A 12,897-nucleotide genomic window follows, 5' to 3' on the forward strand; every position below is an offset into this window, starting at 1 on the left:
TCTAGATCCTTGAAGAATCATCATCTTTTTAAAAACCCCTTTCTTTTTAGCTCTCTCAACTTACTCAAGCAACCAAGATAATTTCTCTACACATATTGAGTGGCCAACTCAATAAGGGAATTGTAACAAAATAATTCTAACATACTTTGAATTTTAATGAGCTAGTCAAGATGATACGCCCCTGAAAAGGGAGAGCATATGGGCCAGAGAACAGAGCCCTAAGTGGCCACTGACAACCTCAAGCAGCATCTACTTAATTCTGGGGACTTGCTTCTTTGGTCCCAGAGCATCACATAACTCATAGTATACCATCACGCTCATGCTCCCTTTCTTCAGACATGGTTTCCTGTATTTGATTTTGGGTCTTTTTCTACTCGAAGACATTTTCCTTATTATTTTTAATATCCTCTTAAATTCACAAAGATCTTACTTCCCTGACCTTGTCATAATTAACAATAGCTATTTCTTGCTAATGAGTTATTACCTGCAATTTCACATAATTTTTCTGACAGGCTGACAGGCTGACTAATGAAGAAGGTTTGACCATACTCTCAAATCAGTTGGCAAGGCTTTGGACTTTGACACTGAAAAAGTTCTTTGAAGCTTAGTTACCATTCTTACTTGCTATATGTGAATAATAAATGCAGAGTTGCTGAATATGGAAGTTTGTCTTCAGCATGTGCTCAGCATGCAAAGATATCTTAAAGCTCTCTTTAAGGGATTATCTGACAGTAATTAGATGCAATTTTAACTCTTGCCCCATAGATAAACACCTACTTAGAGCATTATTGTTAAATAATTTTCATAAAGAACAAATAATTTTTAAAAGATACTATTCAAAATATATTAAAAACCAGGGAAGTCTTTCCAAGAAGGCTTTAACCTGATTATTTGGAGACTGCATCTTTTTAATGCATGTGTCAATTTTACCCACACTTCCAGTAATAAAGATACTCTCTCTTTCTATCTCTCTCTTTCATACACATATCACACACACTTAGGCAGAAAGAACAAAAAGAGTATACGAGTCTTCAGTTCTCATCATTTTGCTCCCACATAGAGGGGAACAACAGACACTAGGGCCTATCAGAAAGTGGAGGGTAGGAGGAGGGAGAAGATCAGGAAAAATAACTAATGGATACTAGACTTAAAACCTGTATGATGAAATACTCTGTACAACAAATCCCCATGACACAAGTTTACCTATATAACAAACCTGTGCATGTACCCTTAAACTTAAAAAAGTTAAATTTTAAAAAGAGTCTTCAGTTAAGGAGTATGGTTGGAAATGAAGTTTTCTGTTCACGTAACGTATCTGGTTAGGGAGGTAGTAAAGCATAGTAGAAAGAATAATGGAGTTTAGTGTAAAAGCAGAGGATTAAGTTCACTTTATACCAGTTACTATATGTGTGACCTTGAGTCGTAACCTCTCTGATTCACAATTTCCTCATGTGAAAAATCAGTACAGAAATGCTTATGTTACAGAGTCATTGAAATAATTGAAATAAAAGCATAAAATCTTTGTAAAATCTAAGTGTTCTGTGACATTTAAATATTCCATAATTCTGTAAGAGAATATCAGAGAGTTATAAATTTATGTCCTGGAACTACCCAGGTCAGATCTTTGAATTAGGATAACCGTCGTTATGAGCACAGAGTTGCACCATCCAGATTCCCCTTCAACAAAGGACGCATTGTCCCTGTTACTGGAAGTGTGGTAAGCACACAGCTTTCAGTTTTAAACTCCTGAGACTGCGTCATCTGCCCAGTGCTGCCTTGTGCTCTTCCCATGGAGGTACAATGGAGGAAAAATAATTTTCCCTTTACTTTTTAGAGTTCTTATTTGGGACAGGCTCCTGTAATGAAAGACAGATTAACAAAAGAAAAGCAAACACAAGTTCATTAATTTTTATACTTCATATATAAATGAGAAAAAAGAAACAGAAATTAGTAAATTTGAAAAAGTTGTCTTAGACTTAAGGCTTAAATACAACAATTCTCTGAAACAGGGAAAAAAGAGTATAGAAAAGGCCTGGTTAAGACCAGAAGGAAAAAAAATAGCACTATTAAATAAACGTAAGGTTTGTTATGCAGATTTAAGTCCATGCCTTCTCCACTGAATAAGAGTCCCTAGTGATTTGGTCATCCTTCTCTTCTTGGCACAAAGGGGAAGACACCATTACAAAAGAAGATTTCCTTTATAGATGTAAATTTCTTTTACCAACTGGTAACTTTTCAGAGCTTCTCCTATGTCTTCAGTTTCTCAAAATAACCAGCTCGATAATCCATATGCAAAAGAGGCATAATTTGGAGTGGCATATTCTTGTCTTCAACAAATATATTTTGGGATGGCATGTCCTTAATCCCATTAGAGGCCCATGTTTAATACATGATTGAGGCCAAAATATGAAGACCCAGCATAAAAGCAGGGAGAAAATTAAGGTGCTCCAGTAGTTGTCCAGGAGAGAGATTATGAACACTTGGCCTAGAATAGTGCCAGTTGAGGTAGAGAAAACTAGGTACAGATATTGAGAATATGCTTTGGATGTAGATTCAACAAGACTCTAGGAGAGAGAAAGAATGTAAGAAAGTGTATGTCATAGGTTTTGGCAAGGTATGTGGTAAAGACTTAATTTTGAGATGCCTAATACACATCCAGGTAGAAATGTACAGGAGAGATAGATAGATATATCAGTTTTGAACTCAGAGTAGAAATTAGGGCAAAAATGTAGATTTAGGAGTAATCTACATGAAGACATGTGACTAGATGAGATCACATTCCTAGAATATGAGAAGCCAACTCTCTATCACTGAGTTATGAAGAATAGTGTTGGTTAATTTCACTCCTATAGTAGTGTAGGAATGCAACATTTCATTGACTGTATGACTGAAATCCAGCAACCACACCATTTAGAAAGACCCCTCATTAAAATAAAGGGATTTTTGGTTTTGCTATAGCAAACTTTAACCTAATAATTATAGAATTCCTACTATATGCTAGGGAATTGATATGCATTATAGCATATTTAATTCTTAACACATCTAAATGAACACTACAATGATCCTGATGTCACAGATGAAGAAACCGAGGTTTCATCAGGATAATAGTAGTGCTCATTTAGATGTGTTAAGAGAAGTGAAACAATTTAATCCAGATTACACAGTTAGTAAATGATGTAGGTGATTTTCTCCACCTTTAACCTCCAATTGCAATGCAAGATAATATCCAGAAATAGCAGCCATTAACTGAGCACCTAGTAGGTCCAAGTCCTGATATAAAGTGCTTTATATGGCTTATCTCATTCTTATAAAAATCTACTTTTCATCCCTATTTTACAGAGGATAAAACCTATCCTTAGAGATGCTAAGTGACTTAGCCAAGATCTTATAGCTCGTGAGTGACAGAGTGGGGTTTCAAATACGCATTTGCCTGAATCAAGAACTTTCATCTCCTCTGGACTTAGGTGGGTAAAGGAAAAAGATTCCCCTAGAAGGGGACATAAACCTCCCCAAATGCCAAGTGGATGGAAACTATAACATTAGAAATGACTGGTATTAAAAAATTAATTTCATTGGAAATAAGAAGTTGAAGGTGATTATTAAAAATCAACAAGATACTGGGAAAGCATCTGTTGAATTACTTTGTAAAACTGTCATCTTTAACTAAGTAATGGTAAAAATTTGAATCTAATCTTGCTTCTAATTCTACATTTTTTTTGTGACCATGAAGCAGAATGATCATCACCAACCAACATGGGATTGAACCCATGGCATTGGCTTGTGAGGACAGAATTCTCAAGCACTTAGTGGATGTGAAGATTCTTCCCCTAGTCATTATAAGAAGCCCAGGAGATGTCCTAAAAGCCAAGGAGATTCATTTGATTGGTTCTAATATCCCTTAACATGACATCTACATATAAGCATACCTGTAGTTTCTCTTCTTCTATCACTCAGTCTTTCGGATCTCAAGGAAGAGGTTTCTAAACATGTCATAAATATATCTAATCTTAATAGGCATTTAATGAACACAGGCAGTATTGACAACATGTTAACAATTGCTCTGGGGACACCAAATTGGTTTTGGACATTTTGAAAGAGGCTTGTGTGTAGAGCAAATGAAGGACAAATTTATCTCTAAAGGTTTTTAAGATATTTAATTGATCTGTTTGATTTTCTCTAACACTTATCACAGAGTCTGAAACTTACTAGGAACAATAATTTGTTGCTTCAAAGATGCACCTAAATATTACTTCTCACCTAAATGTGTGTGTATGTGGGGGAATGGGAAAGTAATGATGGTTCAGTTCAGTGGCACTTATTCTTCTTCTGTCATCACTATCAAGAAAATTTAAATGCTCCTAGTATGTATTCTTTGAGGGGGCTCCAGATTGGAAGATGCCACTTGACTCATTTCAAGTCACCTGCCTTTTTAATCATATCATAATTATACCAAATTTGACATTAGCATGACAATGAAATGTTTTAAAGTATTTAGGAGCTTTACATTTATATTAAATATGTATTCAGTAGAAGCACAATAAATAAGAATCATTTTTATGAACTGAACTAAAAGTCAATAAAAATATTAATAATAATAATGGAAGCATCAGAGACTGCCTAGGATTTTCAAACTACCAATGCCAAGCATCATGTCCTGTGGGCAAGTGTACAACTAAGTATATAGCAGCTGTCAGACAGAAGCTAGAAGGTGTTTCTCAGCAGGAATTTTTCTGTCTTCTGTCATTTTTGTTCTGGATATTATAAATGGTATGTGTTGTTATATTTCTGTTACTATCTTTCAGTTGTAGAGTCTGAGAGTGCATAGGATTATTTGACATCATCTCTTCCAGCTTCTCTCCCAATAAAGTTATCCTTTCAATAACATTCATGACAGACAGCCATTTAGGCTGAATGTGTCCAGTGACAGGAAACTCATTCTTAAAAAGCAGCCTTTTTATTGTTGAAAAGTGCTGACTTTTAGAAAAGGTGTTTGGCTTTAAACATTTCTGTGTTAGGTTAAATCTGCTTCCTTATAACTAACCATCACTAGTGCATTGACTCTCATGAGTCATATTGGATAAATCTAATTCTTTTCTACTTGATGATCATAGACATTTTTGAATACATCTACCACTGCCCACCCTCCAATGACCACCCTCACCCCCACTGATCTCTTCTTAAGTCTGCAAACTTCTGGTTTCCTCATCTGTTTGTCTGTACCTCATGTGAGTCTGTCTCAAAACCTTCCATATTTGGAACTACATAGACCTGAGTTCAAGTACTGGTTTCCTACTATGTGACCTATAAAATGGGGGAAATTATTTCTACCTCATGAGATTTTGTGAGAATTAAATTGACAGGTAACCCTTTTTTAATATTATTGTTCAAACATTACTCTACTTGTAGTACGCATATTAATTCATTTCATTTTAATAACAGTCCTATGAGGTAGTTACTATTATTATTTTCCCAATTTATACAAAAGAATGTTGAGGCAATAAACATTTATTCAAAGCCGCATAACTAATTAGTGGCTGAACAAGGATCTGAACCCAAGCAGTCTGACCCAAGAGTCCTGACCTTTAACTACTATGCTGTACACCTTTATTAAATGAGGTAATACACACACACATATATATATACATGCATGTATTTGAAAAAATGGAAAACTTTTTAAATTATACTTAAAGTTCTGGAATACATGTGCAGAATGTGCAGGTTACATAGGTGTACACGTTGCATGGTGGTTTGCTGCACCCATCAACTCATCTTCTACATTAGGTATTTCTTTGAATGCCATCCCTCCCCTAGCCCCCCACAACCCCAGACAGGCCCCAGTGTATGATGTTCCCATCCCTGTGTCCATGTGTTCACATTGTTCGACTCCTACTTACGAGTGAGAACATGCAGTGTTTGGATTTCTGTTCTTGTGTTACTTTGCTGAGAATGATGGTTTCCAGCTTCATCCATGTCCCTGCAAAGGACATGAACTCATCCTTTTTTATGGCTACATAGTATTCCATGGTGTATACGTGCCACATTTTCTATAACCAGTCTATCATTGATGGACATTTGGGTCGGTTCCAATTTGCAATTGTGAACAGTGTTGCAATAAACATACATGTCCATGTATGTTTGTGATAGAGTGATTTATAATCCTTTGTGTATATACCCAGTAATGGGATTGCTGGGTCAAATAGTATTTCTGGTTCTAGATCCTTGTGGAATCACCACAGTCTTCCACAATGGTTGAACTAATTTACACTTCCACCAATAGTGTACAAGTGTTCTTATTTTTCCACATCCTCTCCAGCATCTGTTGTTTCCTGACTTTTTAATGATCGCCATTCTAACTGGTGTGAGATGGCATCTCATTGTGGTTTTGATTTGCATTTATGTAATTACCAGTGATGATGAGCTTTTTTTCACCTGCTTGTTGGCTGCATAAACGTCTCCTTTTGAGAAGTGTCTATTCATATCCTTTGCCCCCTTTTTGATGGTGGTGTTTGTTTATTTCTTTTAAATTTGCTTAAGTTCTTTGTCGATTCTGGATATTAGCCCTTTGTCACATGGATAGACTGCAAAAATGTTCTCCCCTTCTGTAGGTTGTCTGTTCACTCTGATGATAGTTTCTTTTGTTGTGCAGAAGATCTAGTTTAATTAGATCCCATTTGTCAATTTTGGCTTTTGTTGACATTACTTTTTTTTGCTTTAGTCATGAAGTCTTTGTCTATGCCTATGTCCTGAATGGTGTTGCCTAGGTTTTCTTCTAGGGCTTGTATGGTTTTAGGTCTTACATTTAAGTCTTTAATCCATCTTGAAATTTCATATGGAACCAAAAAAGAGCCCACATAGCCAAGACAACTCTAAGCAAAAAGAACAAAGTTGGAGATATCATGCTACTTCACTTCAAACCATATTGCAAGGCTACTGTAACAGAAACAGCATAGTACTGGTGGTAAGGCACATATGTAGACCAATGGAACAGAACAGAGGCCTCAGAAATAACACCACACATCTACAATCATCTGCTCTTTGACAAAGCTGACAAAAACAAGCAATGGGAAAAGCATTTCTTATTTAATAAATGATGTTGGGAAAACTGGCTAACCATATGCAGAAAACTGAAACTGGACCCCTTCCTTACACCTTATATAAAAATTAACTCAGGATGGAAAAACTATTTTTAAAAATCCTAAATATGGGCCTGATACTACAGATATAATCAAATAATCTCATAAGGGTAATTCTTTTTAGCTCTGGGACCAGGTTTCATTTGGACACTTTGTAGACTAGATGAATCTCAGTGAATCCTCCTGTCTTTGATGGCCACATGAAGGTCCTTCCCTAAGTTATCATGACCCATTCATTTATCCAACATTTATTGAGCACTGCTACAAATTAGGCATGGCGTCATCTATTGTGGATACAATGGGTCATGGCCAAACAGATATAGCATCTGTCTTCATGGAGCCTAGAATCCAGGTGAAAGACAGACATTAAAAAGTATATGCAACAATTCACATATGCTTACTGATAGTAAGACATTTTGAAGGAAAATGATAGGATGTAATATGAAACAACAGCATGGGGGAATTATTCTAAAATTGGGCCAGTGGGTGGCTAAAGAAAGCCTTGTCCATGGAAAGAAATCAGAGACAAAGATGAGTGAGTTGAAGTTAGCCAAGGAAAATGTTGGGATACACCCATTTGGGAAGAATTTACAAATATTCTGAAGGTCCTGAAGAGAGGAAGAACTTAACCTGGTCAAGGATCGAAAAGAAAATGACAGCCAGTGTAATTGAGAAATAGTGAAGCGGAACCAGAATGACTCTAAATGAAGTTAGAAGGTTAGGCCGGAGCTATATAGCACCAGGCGATTGTGCTGAACTGATGCTGCTATTGGGAGTAATCAGAACAATGTTACAGAATTGTAGTTGTCTTGAAAGGAGGCAGCTCAAAAGCATACAGCAAGGGAACTCCAGAGACTTCACCAATTGATGTTGTAACTCCCCTGAGGTTTATATACTAACATGCAATTAGTGTATAAATGCTGGTAAATCCTTCTTATTAATATTACCACTAACCTGGTATCTGCATCTACAACTCCCACCTCTGGTTGCCCTTTTGTGCCTACTTTGTGCCCTCCAGTCTTCCCCAGATATTGTTTCTAATCAAAGATCATCTAAACATAAGTCTTGAAGAAAAGGCTACTCAATGTGATTTGTACAAGTATCATTCACCTCAGATATGGGACTGGAATCTATATACTGAAAGTGGGGTTGGTGATGATTATAGCCATGTGCCAGCTTGTTCTGCCAATAACTAAAACATTAAACCTTAAAGTTGAGCTCTGAAGTCACGCTGATATAGCATGATATCATACCTATGGATTAACTCTGCCACTAATTATCTGTGACCTTAAACAAATAAGTTAACCTCTCAGCCTCAGTTTCTGCATTTGAAATGTGAAACTAATGATACTTATCTAAAAAAGTGTTTGGGAGAATTAAATTAAGATACTTAATACGTGTGAAAAAACCTGGCACAATGCCTTATGGGCAATAGATACTAAATAAATGATAAATTTATTTCTTTATGGTATGCAACCAAGTGTTTCTTTTCTACAAAGTCACCATTGGATAATTCTTCACATCCAAATTTTATTTTATTTATGTTATATTATACTTGGACATAGATATCTTGTTTGGGTTTTGCTAACCTCAATTCTATATTATTTTTATGGAACCATAGTACTAGCATCTGAAAGGAGCCTTAGAAAACTATTTTTATCCTCAACCTTTTAGTAAAAATATTGATAAAGGCTGCTAATCATGAAACATAAATAACACATATAGACATTCATTCATACATGCAGCAAAATGCTAATTAATCACTTTGTGCCAGGCTCTGTGCTAGGACCTGGAGATACAGATATTACTAAGCATAATCCATATCTTCAAGAAGTTCATTGCCCAAAGTACATGACAGATATGTGTGGAAATAACTATATTAAAAGGCAGACTCAGGTGTTTGGTGGGAGCACAGAGGAAGAAGAAATGAAATCTGCCTGTGGATGTGGCCACAACAACTAGTGCTTTTATTATATGTATCTGACTTTAGCAGGCATGCTAACATTTCCAGACTCACTTGCTTCACAGCAACATACAAATTTCATTTTATCTTGTAACTGCTGAACCCATTCTTATTTGGAGCTTATTTTTCTCAGAACAATCAATCAAGTCTTTCCTTACAATACACTCTGTGCTAGGGCTCGTGAGGGATAGAGGAGAAGCACTTTATTTGTCCCCACTCTCAAGGTACCTGACATCCAGACAGTCGAGAGTGAAAAGACCCCCAACAATAAACTACTATTTACTTCAGAGCTGCCTCTGAATATGTTCAGAGAAGAGAGCTCAGGGTGAGTTGGAAAAATTAGAAAAAAAAAATCATTGTTTTAGCCGATTCAAGCAGCAGTTCAGGCTTTTAAAAACTACCTACATACAGATGCTTAGAGACTCATTTAAATATTCTCTACTGCATAATAACTCAAAAGGGAAAAATAAGTTCAGTGTATCAGTATCTCTCCCCATGCTTGTTAATCTGAATTTATAGCACATTGATCTAGTAGTGCCTTATTTAAATTCTGTTAAAACTGTTAGCTGTAATATTCTTAGCTGTTCTAAAGACAGGTAGGCTAAGCATGTATTACTGAAGATAATAGACAAACAGGTTCTCAAAACTGTATACATTTCAGCATAGGAGGAATCTGATGTAAGGACAAAACATGGATGCAGTGAAATTCTTTGAAGCCTTGCTTTTTGTTAGATGAACCTTAGAAAAGGGTGTTTTGAATTTTTGAGAAACAGATACATTTTACGTCAGAGAAATCCCACAAGAAGGTATGTTTGGAAAGAAGCTGATGGGGAGTGAGAAATGAGGATTGCTGCTGTAAGGCATTAATGAGTTGGAAGAAGGTCAATGACCCATTTCGAGGTAACTCTATTATCTGAGTTCAGAGTGGTCCCAGAAGGAACTTTTATTGACACACCCAGAACTCTCTCTTTAGCCTAGAGAAATGGAAAACAGATGAAGATAAATCTGATGGTGGTTTTCAGGGAACTTCTTATTCCTAAGTATGATGAATGGAAGTTTTAGACTCTTTGGTTTGTGTGGAAGATTTAAAATATAAACATGGTCAATGGCAAGTGTACTTAAGGGGTGATAGATTTTTTTTTTTATTTTTCATAGATTTAGTAGGTATATGTGCAATTTTGTCACATGGATATGTTGTACAATGGTGAAGTCTTGGATTTTATTATAACCATCACCCAAACAATGTATATTGTAAAAAGATGATAATTTTTATTAGATTTCAAAAAAAACAAATAACTGAAAAGTTCTCCAAACTAATAATTTAAAATCCATTGAGATATTATTTTCTACCTTTTCTTAAAACTAGTCCTCTCTCCTTGGCCTGGCATTTCTCTAACTTCAGTGTACATCAGAAACACCTGGAGAAATTGCATGGACTGCAGATTTTTGGTCCCCCTCTCAGAGACTCTGAATCAGTAGGTATGTGGTGTGGTCCAGGGATCTGCAGGACAAGAAAACTGAGTGCAATAATAACAGGAAAGCAGCTTTTCAATTCATCTTAAAAACTGTATTTATTATTATTTTTAATGGAATTGAATTTAAAAGCAAACTGGTCCTATATTTTAAAAGGCTTACTTTCTTTAGTAGGAGCTTACATGGCCTTTAGAAAATCTTATAACTGTATTTGGGCCAGACTTGCGTTTATTGCTTTATCAAACAACAAAACAATATTACAGAGTCATAATGGCTTATATTTAGATATTATCTTCTATTGAATATCCTTCTTTTATTATGATTATAGATTATTCCAATTCAGAAAAAGCATTATTTTACAAATATAACTCTATTATACAAGTAAAATAAAAAATCACAGAGAAGTTAGGTGACTAGCCTAAAGTCACACAGTAACCACTGACAGAGAGAAGGTAAGAATCTATATTTTTGGAATCTCAATGCAGTATTGTGTCAGGCAATGCTGCTTTCAGCTAGGAAATATAGATGGGAGTTTTTAGAAATTGACCTTTGAGCCACAGATACTAAAATGTTTCCCTGTCTCACTCTGCCAACTCTCATTTCCCCTATCCCTACCTACCATACCTCATCTACCTCCAAATTGAAGTTCCCTTTCCATTCTTTAAGAATTTATTTTGGTACTAAAATTTTGTGAAATGTCAGAAAGTTGATCTCTTACTGCCATGAAGTTGTGCCAGTCACCATTTGATATCAGATCTATCCCTGAGCCCTAATGAAGACAGTTTTATCACTTCATTTTGTGACTTAGGTGTGAATAGGCTCAAAGGTGTATGCTGAGCATGCATCCCAGAATCCCACTCATAATTAAGGAAGCTAGATGGCTTCACAAAGTCAGCTTTCTTCAGTCATTCTACATATGGCAGCTTCGGGAATGGCACCTGAATTGCTGAAACCATCGAGTACAGAATCTCTGTAAAAATTTGCTTCTCTGTTCAGGCAAGACCCTGTCAGCGGAATTCCTCTATTTTGCTGGAGCTTGTGTGTCTGGAAATGGAGGGAGTGGGGTGAGGTGAGGATGGGAGGAGCATTCTCCAGGTGCTAAGTGTGCCTTTCGCTCCTTTTGCAAATAGATTTGCAGGCTGCCCTGGGGGAGCTGCTTTTATGTCATAGTGCACTGGTGGTTTACCCATTTCAAAAACGTAGAGAACCAGCTTGCTTATTCTAGATCAACAAAGAGATTAGTCAATGAAGCTTGGGAAAATCATGACTTGCTAAATCCTTCCTAACTTTTAGAATCTTCTATCTGCTATGTATGTTGTCCCTATACCTAAGGGACAGGGGCCTTGGTATCTTTGTCTTGGCTGTTGTTAAAAGATAATTTTACAAAAAAATTGTAAAATTATGACTGTCATACAGAAATAAAAATGAACAAACACTAAAGATTTTGTTTAACTCAATAATGAGGAAACTTGTGGCGTATTATAAATAGTCAAAGGGAGATTTCCCTAGAAAAAACAAAGACATATTTATAAATTAGAATAATTGAAATGAATGTGCAAATGGAGGCAAACTGGCTTCCTTCAAAGTTGAGCAGGGGGCCAGGCATGGTGGCTCATTGCTGTAATCCCAGTACTTTGGGAGGCTGAGGCATTTGGATCACTGAGGTCATGAGTTTGAGACTAGCCTGGCCAACAGAGAGATGGTAAAACCTCATCTCTACTAGAAATACAAAAATTAGCTCGGCATGTTGGCACACACTTGTAGTCGCAGCTACTTGGGAAGCTGTGGCAGGCGAATCGCTTGAACCCAGAAGGCAGAGGGTGCAGTGAGCTGAGATTGTGCCACTGCACTCCAGCCTGAGCAACAGAATGATACTCCATATCAAAAAACAAACAAACAAAAAAGAAGTTGAGCGGGGGATTGAACATCTACTCGAAGTTTACATGTCTGTGGACAAGAATCACTCTGCATTGCTCTCAGTTTTCTGCAGTTGAGAGAGTTGTAGAATTGCTCAAAGACAGTGAAATACCAGCATCAGATAACTTGAAAGAGTGTTATCTAAACTATGTATAGCTTTCAATTCAATTTTTTTTTCTACACTACATTTTGGAAAACAGCCCAGGTCTTGATGAGATTAACCAGTGGGCTTAGAAGCAGTAGGCTCCCTGTTGCCAGGTCTCCTTATCATTGTATGCCTGATCTGGCCAACTTACACAAATATTTATTGAACCTTGTTTTAAGATGCCTTTGCCCGGCTGACAGACCCTTTTGTTTATCTTTGATCCTTTGAAATGGCTATTTGATTATATGACAGTTGCAATTTTGTAT

The 12,897-nt window shown here is 36.4% G+C and overlaps 1 protein-coding gene across 1 annotated transcript in view; it reads left to right on the plus strand.

Moving 5' to 3' along the window:
• Positions 1-12,897, plus strand: part of IL1RAPL2 (interleukin 1 receptor accessory protein like 2) — a 1,167,415-nt gene that overhangs the window by 1,005,208 nt on the left and 149,310 nt on the right. The window lies entirely within an intron of this gene.

Source organism: Callithrix jacchus, chromosome X, assembly GCF_049354715.1.
Source record: "Callithrix jacchus isolate 240 chromosome X, calJac240_pri, whole genome shotgun sequence".
NCBI classification, from domain to species: Eukaryota; Metazoa; Chordata; class Mammalia; order Primates; family Cebidae; genus Callithrix; species Callithrix jacchus.